Here is a 20,432-nt window from a genome sequence, read left to right as displayed (position 1 = left end):
GTGGATAATCGTTATTATTTCAAGGCAGGAGAATAAAAAGTGATCCTGTTTTGTTCACGTTCGTAATTACGAGTCGCTCTTCCGCAGTTGCAGTTTTGCCTGAAGAATTTGCTTGCGTGTATAATAATAATAATAATAATAATAATAATAATAATAATAATAATAATAATAATAAATAAATAAAATGAAATAAAATTCTCTCCATACGTGCGTGTGTAATGCAAAGGAAATAATAATAATAATAATAATAATAATAATAATAATAATAATAATAATAATAATAATAATAATAATATAATAATAATAATAATAATAATAATAATAATAATAATAATAATAATAGTAAAATTCTCTCTTTGCGTGTATAATGCAAAGAAAATTATAATAATGATGATAAAAATAAAATGAAATAAAATTCGTTCTTAATGGTGGGGTTGGGGGGGGGGAAACGCTCCCTTGACCACCAATTTGCGTGCGTGTGTAATGCAAAGAGAATCATAATAATAATAATAAAAATAAAATGAAATAAAATTATTGTATAATGGAGGTCGTTCCCTCAACCACCTTCAGATTTTTATTCAGAATATGTATATTGGGTCTTTGCATGTATAGTTACGATACATTTCCTTGACGTCATTTACCTGCATTTAATACTTAGAGGATGCATATATGTATATATTCAGCCTTTTGATTTTCATCGCCAATCTCTAAATATGTTAATCAAGGGTACGTACATGCGTGTATATATATATGTAAAAGAGTAAATACTAATATCTCTCTGAATTTATAATAATAATTATAATAATAATAATGATAATTTTAATGGTTGTATGATATCGTTTAGAGCATTTCTTAAGTAGTGAAAAATTTCGTCTTTTATTAAAAATGTACATTGCAATGTTGGTAATTTTGCTTGCAATATCGACTCCTGCATTTCAGTCAATGTATGAATTGACGATGCTTGTTGTCTACTAACATAAGTTTTTTGAATTGTTTAATTGAAGATATGAAAGCATTTATAAAGTGTATGTTGATTGAGTGAATGTTTTTTCGAAATCTTGAGATTTTACTGTGTATCTATTTGTTTATATATATATATATATATATATATATATATATATATATATATATATATATATATATATATATATATATATATATATGTGTGTGTGTGTGTGTGTGTGCGTGCGTGTGTGTGTGTATTTATTAATTAATTTTTTTTTACTTTTCGGCGGGAATTGTTTCTGATGTCGAAGACCACTGGCTTTTTAGCGGCCCATTTCGTTAACAAATAAATCGATCATTTCTCCTTTTGCCATCCTTAACCCACCTCCCTCCCCCTCGTGCGTAGGCTTGCCTCCGACCTCTGTGTGAGGTTTACGTCCCTCAGCCAATTACCTGCCTCGCCTCCTTTTTACCCTGAATACGAAAAATCTTTTGTGTAAACAGCCGGCACCGGCTCCTCTGCGGTGATTGAAAGGTGCTTACGGCGTAGGGTGCTCTGCGCACCTTCAAACTTCTCCTTTCTCCTACTTGACAACTTCTTGGCCTCCTCCTCCTTCCTCATTCCTCCTCATTTTTCCTCCTCCTCGAACCTGTCATTCTTCGTGATGCGTTGCCTTCTCCGTCTCCTTCTTCTCCTTCTTCTTCTTCTTCTTCTCCTCGTCGTCGTCGACGTCCTCATACCCTTCCTCCTCCTAATGCCTCTCTTTCTCCTCCTAATCCTTCTGTTCCTCCTCCTAATCCTTCTCTTCCTCCACCTCCTCGTAGTCCTTTTCTTCCTCCTCCTAATCCTTCTCTTCCTCCTCCTAATCCTCTTCCTCCTCGTAGTCCTTCTCTTCCTCCTCCTAATCCTTCTCTTCCTCCTCCTAATCCTTCTCTTCCTCCTCCTCTTCCTCCTCGTAATCCTTTTCTTCCTCCTCCTAATCCCTTTCTTCCTCCTCCTCCTCCTCCTCCTCCTAATCCTACTCTTCCTCCTCCTAATCCATCTCTTCATCCTCCTCCTCTTCCTCCTCCTAAACCTCCTCTTCCTCCTCCTAATCCTCCTACCCTTCCTCGTCGTCGTCGTCTCGTCGTCCTAATCCTTCTCTTCCCCCTCCTTCTCCTCCTCCTCCTCAAACAATGCCTCCTCCTCCTCCTCCTCCTCCTCCTCCTCCTCCTCCTCCTCCTCCTCCTCCTCGAAGCATCAAGCGACCTGTCGTAAATACTGGAGATAATCGGCGATTGTTTACTCTGGAGGAGCGCAGACTAATCATATGTATTTTGGGATGTTTATTTTCTCTCCTCCATTGTTTTCCTTTACGCGCAACTGTGTCTGTCTGGGAATTTTTTTTCCCCCTCGCGAGGTAATTGCTCCCTATTTGCTTTTGCGTACGTTTACGCGCGTCATGACAGATGGGAAGGGACAGACAGACATAGACAGACAAGACAAGAACAGACAGACAGGGGAGGCTCATGATGTCTGTCTCCGGTCGCTTTCGTAAGCAGTGGGAAGATGAAGTACAAAGGGGGGTTAATTGGACTTTGCAGACCGTAATGGCAGCGGCATGAATTACAGCGGTTTGGGTATTATAGATATATATATATATATATATATATATATATATATATATATATATATATATATATATATATATATATATATATATATATATATATATATATATATATATATATATATATATATATATGCTTGCGCGCGTGTTTGCCTTTGTAGGAGCGATCACGTAAATGTGTTAATGAACTTTTTCGTTAAGCGTTTAGCCAAGAGATTTGAAAGGCATTTTCACTTTTTGTCAGATATAATTCTGTTTTAATGGCATAAAGATAAAAATAATAGAAATCACGTAAAGATGAAGACCTATATAGCATATAAAATATCAAATACAGTTTTAATGATACTTGTATCCCGGAGAAGTAGGTAAAGTGATGGCAATGGGAACTATAGATTATTTTCTACAAGTCAGAATTACAAGGAAAAATATTCCGTAATTTGAATGGAATGCAAGTGTATCCCGGGCAACTGATAACAAGTAAAAAATGCGCTGAAGTACGTTTCTTCGGCGCAATCGCGTTTTCTGTATAATATATAATCAAGGCCACCGAAAACAGATCTATCTTTCGGGGGTCTCGGTAAATCCTGTATGAGCCGAGGCCCATGAAGCTCTAACCACAAGCCGTTGGTGGCCTGTCCTATATCGTTGCCAGATGCACGATTATGGCTAACTTTAACCTTAAGTAAAAGAAAAACTAATGAGGCCAGAGGACTGCAGTTTGATATGTTTGATGAGTGGAGGGCGGATGATCAATATACCAATTTGCAGCCCTCTAGCCTGAGGGCGGAGAGAAAAAGTGCGGACAGAGAAAAGCGTGGACGGACAGACAAAGCCGGCACAATAGTTTTCTTTTACAGAAAACTAAAAATGAAGTGACGTGATGAAAAACGTTGGAAAGTAAATAAAAGGTAATTGATAAGGAAAAGTGCTCTATTTAAAACGCATGGAAAATGATTAAAAACTTATAAAGCAGATTTTATATACAAAAATGAAAATCTCATAATTACATAGATAAAAGAAAATAGAGGAGAAATAAAGAAGAAATAAAAAAAAGACTGAGTCTTCGCAATTTTACGCCCAATGAGAAATCAAATTGAAGCGAAGAAGACAGTAATGACGATTAAAAAAAAAGAAAAGTTTCCGATAAAAGAAGACAGCAGTGATTGAAACGAAAAGAAAATCTGCAATAAAAGGAGACAGTAATGACGATAAAAAAAGAAAATCTACAATAAAAGGAGACAGTAATGACGATAAAAAAAAAGAAAATCTACAATAAAAGAAGACAGTAATGGCGATTAAAAAAAAAGAAAAGTTCCCAATAAAAGAAGATAGTAACAGAAGACAGTAATGGCGATAAAAAAAGAAAATTTCCCAGTAAAAGAAGACAGTAATAATAAAAAAAAGAAAATCTACAATAAAAGAAGACGGTGATGACGATATAAAAAAAAAGAAATGTTCCCTATAAACCAACCAAATTGACACACACACAAAACGACATGACGAACAAGATGGGGTTGGGGGGTGGGGGAAGGTTGAACAATAATGATGACTATCATCTTCACTCCCGTGTTCCAGCGGACATCGTCTTCATTTTCGTCATGGTACAATTATTACAGGTTCCGAATTATCATTTTTCGAGGCTGGCGCGTCTGTTGCGCTGACTCACAGCAGACAGCACTGACCTCGTAATCCCGATTTTATATACTGTATTTTCATAACAACCGAACGTGTGATCAATTTTTTATCGGGATTTCGGGGCTCTGTGCTTTACGACTCGTCATTAGGTCCGTGACAAGATGATTTCGCGCGAGTGGGGGTACTTAAGTTTGGTATTTGGGTGCGTGTGTGTGTATGTGTGTTCTGATGGCTTTCTTCTTTGTGATACTTTTTCTTTTTTATTATTTTCTTTTCTCGTGTGATTGCTTTGCTGGTATTGGACTTTTATGCCGTAATCTTTTTTTTTATTATTATTTTATTTTCTTGTCTGAAATTCTGGTATTGGACTTTGACGTCGTGTCATATTGTTTATTTGCTTTGTATCTTATGTTTTGTTGCTTTGTTTATTTGCTTTGTATAATTTTTTTGCAGTTTTGTTTATTTGCTTTGCATAATTCTTTGGCAGTTTTGTTTATTTGCTTTGTATATTTTTTTGGTAGTTTTGTTTATTTGCTTTGTATCTTAGGTTTTGTTGATTTCTTTATTTGCTTTGTATAATTTTTTTTGCAGTTTTCTTTATTTGCTTTGCATAATTCTTTAGCAGTTTTGTTTATTTGTTTTCTATCAATTTTAGGTAGTTTTGCTTATTTGCTTTGTGTAATTTTTTTGCAGTTTTGTTTATTTGCTTTGTGTCACTTTTTGGAGTTTTGTTTATTTGTTTTGTATGGTATTTTTTCAAGTTTTCTTTATTTGCTTTGTTTCATATTTTTGGTAGCTTTGTTTATTTGTTTTGTATAATTTTTTTGCAGTTTTATTTGCTTTCTATAATTTTTTTGCACTTTTATTTATTGACTTTGTATAAGTTTTTGCAGTTTTGATCATTTTCTTTGTATCGTATTTTTTGTATATTTCTTTATTTGGTCTGTATCGTATTTTTTGTAGTTTTGCTTATTTGCTTTATGTCATACTTTCATTGTTTTATGAATTTTTGATGTGATTAGTATCGTATTTCTAGTGCTTTGTGTAGTTATTGACTTGCATGCATATTTTACTGCATTTCTTCATTGTATTTGGTGCTTGTGATGATTCCTTCATGTGCTTTCCTTCCCAGTGAACGCATACCTCTTATTATACTTGAATAGTTTTTTTTCTTATTTTTCAAGTTGGTAGCTTCAAATTGTTCCTGGTATAAGTAGTTTTTTGGTCATTTTTTGCACATAACTTTTAACTACTTTTCTGTTTTAATCCTTTGATGTGTCTTATATTCAATCCTATCTTCGTATTGTAATTTAGAAATTAGTGGAATTAGTCCTTCATATTTCAAATTGTGTATTTTTAACGTCATATGGAGCTTAAAACAATCATTTTAAGACTACAGTGTCTCCTAATCTCGCATATTTATCCATAATCATATTCATCATATTTTTAGGTCGTTTCCTCACAAACTTCAATAAGCTGCCCGTGCCCACTCCCAAGTGCAATTTAATTACCAGTTTCCAATTAAGTTTTCTAAATTACCTTAGGATTAATATTAAGGATTTTTTTCCCCTGTGGTTGAAAACAAAAGGGGGAAAGAGATAAAAAACCAAATAAAAAATGCGCCCTGTTATTAGGGTACTGCGAATTCCAACTACTATAATTCTTTCGGATTCCAGTTCAGCGGGAATCCCCTCCATTCCCTAATTTCTTAATTGCTTTCTTAAGTTGCATTAGCATTATGGCGGGTGCAGAAGAATTCCTTTCGACGGAAGTAAGCACGGAGTCTGATAAATGTAAGAAAAACGTCTTTAGGATATTTTTAAGTTTTTTTTTTTGCCTGAGACTTTTAATGGTTCTCAGTTAGAGGAGGGAATGAATGTTTCTTTGAATAAAAAGGAAATTGAATGGGGAAAAGATTCTGGAGATCATTTAGTTATATAACAACAGATTTACACAAGTTAGTTCATTCATTATTTCATAGCATTAACCATAAGTTTGATGGCCAAAGTCTTGAGAAGCGAATTCCGATTTAAATGTTCCTTGAATTGAATTGCATTGAATATAGAATGTAGGCCAAAAGCCAAGCACTGGGACCTATGAGGTCATTCAGCGCTGAAACGGAAATTGACAGTAAGAAGGTTTGAAAGGTGTAATCAATTGTCAGGAGAGGGTGGAAAGTAAGCTGGAAGAAAGAGATTATGAAAGGAGGTACAGTAAAAGGAACGAAAGGGGCTACAGCTAGGGGCCGAAGGCACGCTACGAAGAACCTCAAGGAATGCCTACAGTGCACCGCAAGAGATGCGCTGACGGCACTACCCCACCTACGGGGAATGTTCCTTGGAGATTAGAAGCATATCTGGAGATAAGTAGAAGTTCATTCCATTTAAATTTATGAAATAATTTGCATCTGAGTTAATTCAATATGTCATAGTATTAACCATAGGTTCGATGGCCAAGACTTAATCGAATTCCCTGAGGATAAGAGATAGGAATTGACTTGATAAATCAAACCCTTCAGAAGTTTCTTACCTCATCAAAAGTTTCTTACCTCATTCCTTCTTCCTCTCTGACCTTGTCGACCGCAAGAATGTACCCCCCCCCCACCCCCCACCCCTTCCCTCCCAAGTCATGGAGGTCATTCCTTCATTCCCGGGACCTGACGCACAAAATCTATCGCCCCGGGCCATTGAAAGACAACAGCAATATCTTACAAGAAATTGTAAATGTAGAATTAGAACCGCAACGTGACATTACGGCGGCGCACGTGGTCGGTAATGTATAGCTTTTGAACTCGGGGCTAAGCTGTTCACCGGATGTCCTTTTTTTTTAATTAGGGGCTGGGGGCGAGATCGACGGTAGTTGGGGGACGGAGGTGCCCCTGGGTGGTGGTTGGGGGGGACGCATGCGTTGAACTGAAGAACAGTGGATATTTCGCATCGACTCGTGGATTGTGGATATTCAAAAATCTGGATTTTTGGATAATATATTTTACCCGTTTTAGGGAGTTTATGCAGTACATGATGTTTGTGTTATACAATATATTTCTAACTGGGGAATTCATTGGCAATTTACTTATACACAAAAATTTTGGATATGGTGTGCTGTGGACTTTATGGGTTATATATTTTTTAAATCATTGCCTATAGTTTATGCTGAACTATGGTCTTGAATTCTAAAGGTATTGTATTAGCATTGAAATATGTTACTGTTTTTCTTTCTATTATTTTGAGGTAATTATTCAGGGGGCATTGCACCATCATTGAAAATACTCCTTAACGCTTATGTTAATTCTTCCTAATGAACACCGCATTCTTTGGAAGCTTGAATTTCAAGTCAATGGCCCCTGCGGTGGGCTTGTTTCATATAAATAGGGTTATCTTCTGATTAATAATAATAATAATAATAATAATAATAATAATAATAATAATAATAATAATAATAATAATAATAATAAAATATATTATTCTTTGGAAGCTTGAATTTCAAGCCGATGGCCTCTGTGGTGGGCTTGTTCCTTATGAATAACGTTCATCTTCTGAATATAATAATAATAATAATAATAATAATAATAATAATAATAATAATAATAATAATAATAATAATAATATTCTTTGGAAGCTTGAATTTCAAGTCAGTGGCCCCTGAGCTGTGGTGTGCTTGTTCCATAGGGATAGGGCTCATCTTCTGAATAATAATAATAATAATAATAATAATAATAATAATAATAATAATAATAATAATAATAATAATAATCAATGTAATGGAATGTGGCCTTTCCTTTCAGACTCCTGGGCATGGGAATGACAAAGGGGAGAAAATATGACCCAAAAAGAAAATAATCTGACATCCTTTCTCCTGCATTGTCCAGGGGACCCTGTCCTCCGCATCCTGTCACCTGTCTTGTTATTCACGCCCTTTCATCTCCACTCGTTAGGGCCACCCAGGACCTAGTAGGACCCTGGGGAATCCCCCAGGACATAATGGGGTCCAGGGCCTAGTGGGTCCTGGGAATTATCATGTACCTAGTGGGACCCTTTGAGGATTATCTAGGACCTAATGGGACCCTGGGATTACCTGGGGCCTAGTGGGACCCTGGGATTACCTAGGGCCCAGTGGGATCCTGGGATCACGTAGGACCTAGTGGGTCCTGGGGATCACCTAGGACCCAGTGGGATCCTGGGATCACGTATAACCTAGTGGGTCTTGGGAATCACCTAGGACCCAGTGGGATCCTGGGATCACATATAACCTAGTGGGTCCTGGGGATCATCTAGGACCCAGTGGGACCCTGGGATCACCCAGTCACATATAACCTAGTGGGTCCTGGGGATCACCTAGGACTCAGTGGGACCCTGGGATCACCCAGCACCTAGTGGAACCCTGGGATCACCCAGTACCTATAGGAACCCTGAGATCACCCAGTACCTAGTGGGACCCTGGGATCACCCAGTACCTAGAGGGACCCTGGGGATCACCCAGTACCTAGAGGGACCCTGGGGATCACCCAGTACCTAGAGGGACCCTGGGGATCACCCAGTACCTAGAGGGACCCTGGGGATCACCCAGTACCTAGAGGGACCCTGGGGATCACCCAGTACCTCGTGGGACTCTAGGATCACCCGGCACCTAGCACGAGCCTGGGATCACCCATCACCTAGGGGGACCCTGGGATCACCTGGTTACGGCTGACGGCAACGGAACGGATGATGGATGATTACGTCGCCGTATTCTATGGGCATGAATAATGACCGTCGGAAGGGGAACCGAAGAAAAGGAGTTAAATGGGAGGAAGGATGAGCCGAAGGGAGGAAGGATACGCCGCGAGGAGCAGATGATATTAATCACTGGTGATGCTGATAGCAGATTCTCCTTAGGGTGGGATATTCTGAGGATAGGAAGTTCTGAGTTTTCTTAGCATTTTTTTTTTTTTTTTGGTGCGGTAGGTAGGGATGGAGGAGGAGGAGGAGGAGGAGGAGGAGGAGGAGGAGGAGGAGGAGGAGGAGACGAAGTATAGTGAATTATGGGAACTCCAAATGGAGAGCGATGGAAGATTTTTAAATAGATGGGATTTGTGTTGGAGGAAAGCTGACGTCAGCCAAGATTTACAACCCTTCGAGAGGAGGAGGAGGAGGAGGAGGAGGAGGAGGAGGAGGAGGAGGAGGAGGAGGAGGAGGAGATTTTACGACGAAAATATTTCCTTAGGAGGAAAGGTTAACTTTCGCCGAGATCTGGATCTGTATTAAAGATGAGAGTCCGAAATAGAAGAGAAAATAGAAGAGATTTGGAATGAGGGAATAGAAGAAATAGAAGTGGGAGAATTTTATTTTGATGTAAAGGAATAGTATGAAAACCAATCGCGGTGACGTTACGTATCAAGTATGTTGAAAGTTCCACTTGTTTACAAAATTAAAATATTTTTATGAAGAATTACAGAAACTAACTTTATTCTTTTTACAAATATATTTTAACTTTGTACACAAGGTAATAGTATGCTTCAAAAATGGTGTAATTGTATTGTGAGAAGTCTGGAGTAGAGTAGATTTGGAATTTGTGAGTAGCAGAAAAAATATTACCGGGAATGGCTGGAATGAGAAGTCTGTAGTAGAAAAGATTACGTGTTGGGAACGGTAAGAAATTTGTAAATAAAAAAGAATTGCCGAGGAGTCAGGGCTGTAATAAATTAATGAAAAAATATAGAAAGGTGAGAAATTTTTGAAAAACACTGACTGGAGAGATGTGGAACTGCAGATCATCACGAATGACAGATTAAGGATTATCTAAAAGGATTAATATGGGCAATAGAGAGGTTAAAGTCTTAATCTTAGGACCTTGAGTTTGGTATAGAATAAAGGAGGAGTTAGTGTGAAAGTCTAGATTAAGAGAAGAGAATAGTAATTGATAAGTAGGGACTTTTGTAATAGAAAAGGTTTTTGCTTTTGGGAAAGAGAAACCTGAAACAATTCAAGGGCTTTTTGGATCTAAGGTGTAGGATATGATTTGTTGAGGTCTAAATAAATAGACTTTAGATGAGGGAACATAAAATATCCAAATAGGATGAATTACGAATAGCGACGTGAGAGTACGAAACGGAATAACTAAGTTGATGCCGAGTTGGAAGGAGAATATAATAGCAAATGAACTTTGATACAAAAGAGATCAAGAATGGTGGAAAAAGATATTGAAGATTCTAATAGATTGGGAACTGTTGAGAATTTGAAATAAAACACACTTGGTGCTGTCCATATGAAATAGTTTTGCAAAGTTAACAAGAGCCGGAATAATGTTTTTACCCTTTAAATTTCTGGGGCAAAAAATCACCATAGATTCATCTCTCAGATATCGAGGCAGTAAAGAAAAATTCTCTCTCTCTCTCTCTCTCTCTCTCTCTCTCTCTCTCTCTCTCTCTCTCTCTCTCTCTCTCTCAGGAAATATTAATAATGACTTGGAGAAGCTTATGAAAATAACTCTCCTCAGAGGACAGTTGATGTTATTTTTAGATGGGAGGTTAAGGATATGCCATTGTGCATCTAATGTAAGACGATGAGTTATCATCAGAGAAAGAAATACATTTTTTTAATCCGTAATAAATACATCCCATTTTCTCGGTCTTTTTCTGAGAGGCGAAATGTTCTTCATATGTCTTATTCTACGCTTAACAGTGTATATGTAAATGTACACACGTGCGTGTACACACACACACACATAAATATATATATATATATATATATATATATATATATATATATATATATATATATATATATATATATATATATATATATATATATATATATATATATATATATATATATATATACATGGGCGAGAGGCATCTCAGGGTTTCCCACGGAATCTCTTTGGATGAGGTTGGTAGCCCCACACCCTTTTACTTGACCCAAGCAAGCGGCGGTACCCACTCACATCAGAGTAGCTAGTAGGCCGGGATCGATCCACGGACCTGGCAAACACAAATCGAGCCCTGAACCTAAATTAGATGATATGTTTGGGTTATCATAATTGTTCATTATCCTTTCTCTTTCCTACTTTCCCTCCATCTCCCCCTTACGATGCTTTCTCTCACTTTTTCTCACCTTCCACGCATTTCTTTTCCTCTTCATCCCCGGATTAATATCCGAGAAAGTTTAAATGCCGAGAAAAAAGCGAAAGAAAATTGTTCGTAATTGCAGCTTTAGCCATTAACACCTCCCGAACCTTCGCGTTATTTTACGGTAAATTTCCCTCGAGTCAAATTCATTACTAAAAACCCCTCCCCCCCTTTTTTAAATGTTGCGATAATCCGTGTAAAACGAAATATTCTTTTTTATGATGGTGTGTGATTATATTTATATATATATATATATATATATATATATATATATATTATATAAATATAAATATGTAAATATATATATTTTATATATATATATATATATATATATATATATATATATATACATACAGTATATACACATATAATCGTGTATTTTGGGAGTATGTATGATATATGTATACACATGTTGGTTTGTGTGTGTGTAAAGTTACGTAGTTAGAATTAAACTCTTAACACCTTCACCTAATTTTGAATTTTGTATTTAAATCAGTTACAGAATTTTCACTGGAATGCAACGCAGAGATATCAGTATACCAATTCGTTGATTGAGATCAAGTCATCTGAGAGAGAGAGAGAGAGAGAGAGAGAGAGAGAGAGAGAGAGAGAGAGAGAGAGAGAGAGAGAGATTTTAATGTGTATAAAAGAGAGGAAGAAAATACAACGGCTAACATTTGTATGCATGCAAGAGAGAGAGAGAGAGAGAGAGAGAGAGAGAGAGAGAGAGAGAGAGAGAGTAGTTACCTTTTTCAATGTGAATAACAGGAGATTGAAAGTAAAATACAACGGATAACGTTTGTGTGCTTACAAGAGAGAGAGAGAGAGAGAGAGAGAGAGAGAGAGAGAGAGAGAGAGAGAGAGAGAGATTTTAATGTGTATAAAAGAGAGAGAAAAAAATACAACGGCTAACATTTTCTATGCATACAGAGAGAGAGAGAGAGAGAGAGAGAGAGAGAGAGAGAGAGAGAGAGAGAGTAGTCACATTTTTTAGTGTGTATAAAAAGAGAGTGAAAAAAATACAAATGCTAGCATTTGTGTGCATACAAAGAGAGAGAGAGAGGGAGAGAGAGAGAGAGAGAGAGAGAGGACCCCAGATGTCAAAAGAAACGCTCCTCGTGAAAGTAATCTCCTTGTAGTCGGACCTTTGAGTCTTGGCGAGCATATTAATCCAGAGATTACAGATACCCCTCTCCTTCTTACGAACTCATCTCTCTCTCCATTACCGGATTATTTTCCGAGTCCCGAGCACCAAGAGAGAGAGAGAGAGAGAGAGAGAGAGAGAGAGAGAGAGAGAGAGAGAGAGAGAGAGAGAGAGAGAGATTTTAACCAGCTCGGAAGGTGGAAGCGATACCGTGATATTTGGACTTTTTATTACAGAAACAAACCTTGAAATAATTCCACTTTCCTATTGAATTGATTATAGAATTTAGGCCAAAGGCCAAACGCTGGGATCTGTGAGGTCATTGAGCGCTGATCAGTGGACATTGACAGTAATAGGTTTGAAAGGTGTAACAGGAAAATTTCGCAGTTGCACTGTGAATCACTTGTTAGGAGAGGGTGGAGAGTAAGATGGAAGAAAGAGAATATGAAAGGAGGTACAGTAAAAGGAACGAAAGAGGTTGCAGCTAGGGGTCTCTCCTAACAATTGATTCATAGTGCAACTGCGAGGTTTTCCTCCTGTTACACCTTTCAGACCTTTTACTGTCATTTTCCGTTTCAGCGCTGAATGACCTCATAAATCCAAGTGCTTGGCCTTTGTCCTAAATTCTGTATTCAATTCAGTTCAACAAAGACCTCTATTCTTTTAATCTATGCCCGATAATTGTTATTACTTACTTAAGCATCATTCAGTTACCATGTTTCTCAGCATTTGAATTTTATAAAGGACTAGCGTGCAAAGATCTAGCGACCCAGAAATTAAGTAACTAGAAAACTGATGTTCATTTAAATTCCGAAAGTAAACTTTAAGATGATTTTGAGATTCTATTTTGGAAAAAGGAAAATGTAGAAATTCAATGAGTACTTTTTATTGCTTTTTCTGATGTTGCAGCGCAGAGATACGTAAAATAAAAAAAATTATCTTCGTAGGTTTTTTATTTATAAGTAGTTTTCTGAAAAGAAAACTATTGTGTGCCGGCTTTCTCTGTCCGTCCGCACTTTTTTCTGTCCGCCCTCAGATCTTAAAAACTACAAAGGCTAGAGGGCTGCAAATTGTTATGTTGATCATCCACCCTCCAATCATCAAACATACCAAATTGCAGCCGTCTAGCCTCAGTAGTTTTTATTTTATTTAAGGTCAAAGTTAGCCATAATCGTGCTTCTGGCAACGCTACAGCACAGGCCACCACGGCCGGCTAAGAGTTTCATGTGCCGCGGCTCATACAGCATTATGCCGAGACCACCTAAAGATAGATCTATTTTCGGTGGCCTTGATTAAGCGCAGTACAGAAAACTCGATTGCGCCGAAGAAATTGTGGCGCATTTTTAAATTATTTATTTATTTTTGGGGTGTCCTCAGAGTCCCCTTTTTATGACTTTCGGGAGGAAAACTGGTTAATTCCGGCTTCGATTAACCACCCGGCTTCATCCGCTCCTGATTGATTCCAAATATTTTTTTCCGCCCTTTGTGACGGTGATTACTGTTTCACGGTAGCCTGAATGGTTGATTAAAAACTCCACCATTTTAATAAAACTGCCGATTATAGATCAAATACGTTATTTTGTAATTAAAAAAGATTTTGCTTGTGTCGGAGAGTATCCCGCGTGGGGTCGGTCGAGTTGGAGGCCGTTGACGCTGAGTATAAGAGATTGGAGTGAATGAATTTGTAATATTCGTATTTGTAACGTTCGTATTTGTAATATTCGCATATGTATTCATATTTTAAATATTCGTATTTGAATACGAATAATGCAAATACGAATATTTAAGTATTCGTATTTGAAATATTCATTTTTGTAATATTCGTATTTGTATCCGTTTTTGTAATATTCGCATTTGTATTATTCGTTTTTGAAATATTCGTATTTGTATTATTCGTATTTGTATTTGAAATATTCGTATTTGTATTGTTCGTATTTGTATTTGTATTACTCCTATTTGTAATATTCGTATTTGTATTATTCGTATTTGTATTATTCGTATTTGTATTCGTATTTGTATTATTCGTATTTGTATTCGTATTTGCATTATTCGTTTTTGTATTATTCGTATTTGTAATATTCATATCATTGGGGATTATTTTCGAAGTGTTCATAACTGCAGATGTTTGTTCTTTATGGACGGAAGGCTGAGAAATTACCAGTTATAGTTTATTGAAGTAGCGGTTTCAATTTCTTTAAAAAAGGAACAAAAAACTTTGAAATTGAAACAAATGTTTCAAAATAGCTAATGAACGAGTCTGCTCCCCTGTATATTTTGTATAATGATTTTTTATTTTATTACATGTATTCTTTTGTTTAGTACCAGACTGCAATATCAGTGACAGAAGACAGTAGATGTTTTGGATGAATTTGGCAAATATTTAGAGTTTATAATTGTATGTGATGTTTTATAATTTACGTGGACCAGTTATTCTTTTAATTTTGTGTCGACGATAGTATCTATATATAATAATAAAATCCGAAGGGATCTTGTTTTTCCTCTCCCGGGTGACAGTAAGGGAGACATGACACAGACACCCACCCCCTGCAAACCGGTTTGTCCGCCCAGGGTGAGGCAGGGAGGGTAGGGGAGACATTCACCCTATTCCTGCAAAGCTGTTTGTTCGCCCCGGATGGGGGCAGGGTAGGTAGGGGAACGGGAGGGTAGGGAAGACATCCACCCACCTCCTGCAAAGTTGTTTGTCCGCCCCGGGTGGGGGCGGGGAAGGTAGGGGAACGGGAGGGTAGAGGTGACATCCGCCCTCCTCCTGCAAACCTGTTTGTCCGCCCTGGGTGGGGCTGGGTAGGTAGGGGAACGAGAGGGTAGGGAAGACGTCCACCCTCCTCCTGCAAGCCTGTTTGTTCGCCCCGGCTTTGGGGCAGGGGGTTTCAGCACAAGCTTGTAGAGAATAATACGCAGCAAATACACATTGCGAGTTTCTTCTTCATGTCCGCTGGAAAATTTCGTGGCGATGTACAGTTGTGCCAAAGAAATTATATAGCAGGGACTACTCATTGTTTCATCTTGCCATATGGGGCATCTACATGAGTGCGCACATACATGTATACACATGAATAAATTTTATATTTTATTTATATATTCATCATTTTAGTGTAAATGTGACGGCAACAGTCTAAGGCCTTCCCCAAGACAGCCAGATTTTCAGAACTAGGGACATATCGTTTATTCATAATAATAAGGATGTGTATGTGACAACCCAGTGTATTTTTTGTGTATTTTTAAAAATTAAAATCAGCTAAATATTCCAACAAGATTTAGGACAACCACCACTGTCTTTATTTCGCCAAAGCCATCCATTTTAGAGAGAGAAAGAATTCCTTCCCTCAATACCGATGTCGCAACGAGTACCTGCAATGGCTTATTTGTATTTTGATTGATGAAACGGCCCAGTCAGTCGTGTATTAATGAGAATTAAGCCGCGAATGAGCCTTGATTTCATTATGGTCGTTGTGCTGTTAATATGTATAGCGCACGCTTGGACCAGTTGGTGGTTTGAATGAGTTAAATCCAATCAACTCGTCGGTGCTTTTCACGCTTGCTCTCTCTCTCTCTGTCTCTCTGTCTCTCTCTCTCTCTCTCTCTCTCTCGCACATTCAGTGTCTAGCGTTAACCATTCTCTCTCTCTCTCTCTCTCTCTCTCTCTCTCTCTCTCTCTCTCTCTCTCTCTCTCTCTCTCATGCACACATTGTTTCAAAAGTTAATCATTCTCTCTCTCTCTCTCTCTCTCTCTCTCTCTCTCTCTCTCTCTCTCTCTCTCATACACAGACGCACATACACACAGAGTTTCAAGAGTTAATTCTCTCTCTCTCTCTCTCTCTCTCTCTCTCTCTCTCTCTCTCTCTCTCTCTCTCTCTCTCTCTCTCTCTCTCTCTCGTTTCATCGAATGCAGATAAGCGTAAGCGTATTGTATATTACTGCGGACATCAATAGCATCCACATATGAATACATCGCCAAATGTATATGGCAGCGTAGTTTAGGGAAACTTCTACTGGAAATTGAATTGATTTAGATTTTGTGAAGATTTCGCCATATAATCTCGACCGTCCGTAATCATACGCTTCAGTATAATTATGAGATGAATATACTGTATACTGCAGACGTTGGAAGTCCGTAATTCTCATTGCTTATGTGTTCAATTATTGTTATTATATTATATTCCGTAGCTTAAGCAAAATGCAGACCCCGCTCATATTTCTGTACAGTTTTTTGTTCTCGTATTGTTCACTGTTTTACTTATATTGTTCATTGTTCATATATAGTTTCCTGGCCACATACTGTATTGTTTAATATTGTAACTAACTTGTTTACTGGTCATATTTTGTTTACTGTTTAATCTACATTGTTCACTGTGTATCTGATTGCTTACTGTTCACATATTATTAACTCTTTTATCAGTATTGTTTAGTGTTCACATATCATTTACCTTGTTATCTTTATTCTTTACTTTTCATTTTCGCTTAGGTATCCAATTCTTAGTAAATGAATTTGAAATTCTCTCGCTGAAAATTGTGAATCAAACCGTAAATGATAAAACAGGAAATATTTTTATTATATATATATATATATATATATATATATATATATATATATATATATATATATATATATATATATATATATATATATATATATATATATATATATACGCATTCAGGCGGAAGTACACAACAACAAGCAGGAGTCCAAAGAAGACGACAGTCAACAAAACAGTTGCATATTTATTAAGAAACGTTTCGTGTTACTTAAACACATCATCAGTCTGTAAAATTGAAAAATACATTAATTCTCTAATTTAAAATAAAAGCTAAATTAAAAACGGCAGTTAAATTCTTTAAAATTACAACATACATAAAAGTAAAAAAGAAAGGAGATTTTTTCTAAGTCTACCCTGATCAATAGAAGGGGAAAGACGAAGTGAGACCACAGCTCACGCATATTTCACAATAGAATCAGAAAAGTTACGTGCTACAATCTTGTTAACTATTTTATAAAAAAGTCTTTGTGGGTATGAATTTTTCTGATTCTATTGTGAAATATGATGTTCCTAAACTGACTATGTACGCTTTCGATACCATTTTACGCACTCCGACTTTCTTTAGATCCAAAGTCAAACAAATAATTGAAAAAGAGTTTGGATTTCTAAACTCAATTTAATACCTATGAATCCACTAAAGATTGGCGGCTTTTAATTATAAGGACAAGCTACAGACCTTTTATGAAGTCCAACATTATTTACAAATTTGAATGCCCAAGATGTCTTGGTAGTTATGTTGGCTCATCAAAGAGAATGTTGCAGGTCCGTTATTATAGCCACTTAGGTCTGAGCTACAGAACTGGCTCACGTATAACTAATCCCGAATTTTCTAGCATTAGAAATCATGCCGTTAAATGCAATATCAATTAATATAGATAAAAACATTTTTCCATCATGGGAACTACCAAACAATCGGCTTATTTAACGACCCTTGAGTCTTTGTTTATTAAACGTCATGCACCTCTTTTAAACTCCAACGTGTCTTCTTCTCCTCTGCACTTGGCCTTAAGTATACTCTGGGCATGCGTGAGCTTGTGGTCTCACTTGTCTTTCCCCTTTCTAGATCAGGTAGACTTAGAAAAAATCTCCTTTCTTTTTACTTTTTATGTATGTTGTAATTTTTAAAGAATTTAACTACCGTTTTTAATTTAGCTTTTATTTTAAATTAGAGAATTAATGTGTATTTTTCAATTTTACAGACTGATGATGTGTTTAAGTAACACGAAACGTTTCTTAATAAATATGCAACTGTTTTTGTTGACAATCAGTCTTCTTTGACTCCTGCTTGTTGATCTATATATATATATATATATATATATATATATATATATACGTATATCATAATATATATATATTTTACTTTTAAGACTTTTACCCCAATGGGATGGCTTCCAGAAATAAGGCATTGATCTCTGCCACATTCATGCTATGAACTGGTGATTTGTGGATGAATGCTCCGTGCAGGAAATGTACATTTGCCCCTTAATACATCTACACTGAATGCTCACCACGAACACGTCAAACTCCCTACGTATAGTGCGTCGCTGTCGTCATCGAGAACAAATTGTTTAACCAGACAACTCAATCAGAATTCTTAACCTTTAGTCCTTGTGAGGAGATTTGGTTGCTGCAAGTAAACAGTTTATTCTAAATAATAAACTTCCGCCGTATTGTCGTCGTCGTCAGTGACCCTGTTAGTCGACGCCAGGTAACAAGTAATCAATCAGTCTGAGAGTAGAATACATCTTTAGGCGGTGTTGGCATTGACGGTCGTTGGTCGTGACTTTTTTGATAATCGCCATTTGGGAGGAATCCTAGACGATAATTACTTTAAAAAATGTCTCCTCTCTCTCTCTCTCTCTCTCTAGCTCTCTCTCTCTCTCTCTCTCTCTCTCTCTCTCAAAAGAAGTCACTTTACATGGATCTGACTTGATGTAAAAAAAAAAACTCTCTCTCTCTCTCTCTCTTCTCTCTCTCTCTCTCTCTCTCTCTCAATCAAAAGAAGGATCAGATTCATAATGAAATTAATGGTTCTGATTCAGTTAAGAAAAGTCTCTCTCTCTCTCTCTCTCTCTCTCTCTCTCTCTCTCTCTCTCTCTCTCTCTCTCTGATCCTCGTGTCATAATTCGAGCACTGCCCTCTAACGAGAAACCCAAATTCGATCACCGTAATGGACAAGGAAGGAAACAGTTTAGTCCCATGCTTCTAAACTCGGAATGCCTCGAATGGCCTAAGTAGTGATTTAGATAAATCTGGTTGATAGTCGAGTATTGCGGGTCGCAACTGGGGATTTGTGGCGAAATCTCAAATAAATATGAGGAAAAACCTCATGGTTATGAGGTTTTTTATCACGTCAAAAATGTGTATCATCATTTTTCAATAACTCACAAAAAATTGGGAGGAGGGTGGGGAGGGTAGAGGACCTCGATGAGGGCCAAATCATTACAGGAAGATTCTCTCTCTCTCCTCTTCTCTCTCTCTCTCTCTCTCTCTCTCTATCTCTTTAGTGATTTGGATTTTTTTTCCTTTTGAATTTTCCTAATTTTGATCCTTTATTCTTACCGAATATTTTAACATAACGGAGATTTCACTAACCAAGTGGAGTCCAGGACAGATGTAGTAGTTTTTCTGAAATCAAGTTTATTCGAAAAGATGATCCTTTTCGTCATATTAACCGTATTTTGAAATTTGTTGCAGGTAATATGTCCTACTAATATATTCATCGTACACATACACGCAGTATATGTATGTATATATGTATGTATGTATATGCACATATATTTACACACATAGCCTACATATATAAATTTGGATTAGTAATTTTTCACTACATAAGGTGTTGCCATGCTTCAGCAATTCACGTATGAACGTAGCAATGTGATCTTAGAGCAACACATTGCTAGGGTCACATTATATATATATATATTATATATACGCACCATATATATATATATGGAATATATATATATATGTATATATTATATATATATATATACATACATACGCATTGATATATATATGTATATATATATATATATAAAAATATATATATATATATATATAATATATATATAATCACCCAAAAAACTGCGCAATCATCTACCCGCAGACCAGATTATTTTCGAAGAATAGATCGACATGCCCAAAAACAAAGGAAAGACAATGTCAAATCTCCCTTGGATGGAGATGACAGCAAACGTACAACCCTAATAGAATAAAACTTCGGCATAAAATCAACGTCCGATTCCTACATCAATTGTCAGAAGTCTGTGAAAATAAGTCCTGAAGACAGCCCTATCATCGACGACTCTCGTCGAACGATATATTTTGCATATTTTTCCTGTACTGATAATGTTAGGATGTTCTCATAATCCAATCACGAAAACGTGACGATTAAAACTTTTAGTAGAGGAGAGGAGAACTGAGAATAAGGAGAG

This window comes from Macrobrachium rosenbergii, chromosome 39 (genome assembly GCF_040412425.1).
Source record: "Macrobrachium rosenbergii isolate ZJJX-2024 chromosome 39, ASM4041242v1, whole genome shotgun sequence".
In the NCBI taxonomy this organism is placed as follows: Eukaryota; Metazoa; Arthropoda; class Malacostraca; order Decapoda; family Palaemonidae; genus Macrobrachium; species Macrobrachium rosenbergii.
The sequence above is the reverse complement of the archived record's forward strand: the minus strand, read 5'-3'. Positions refer to the sequence as shown.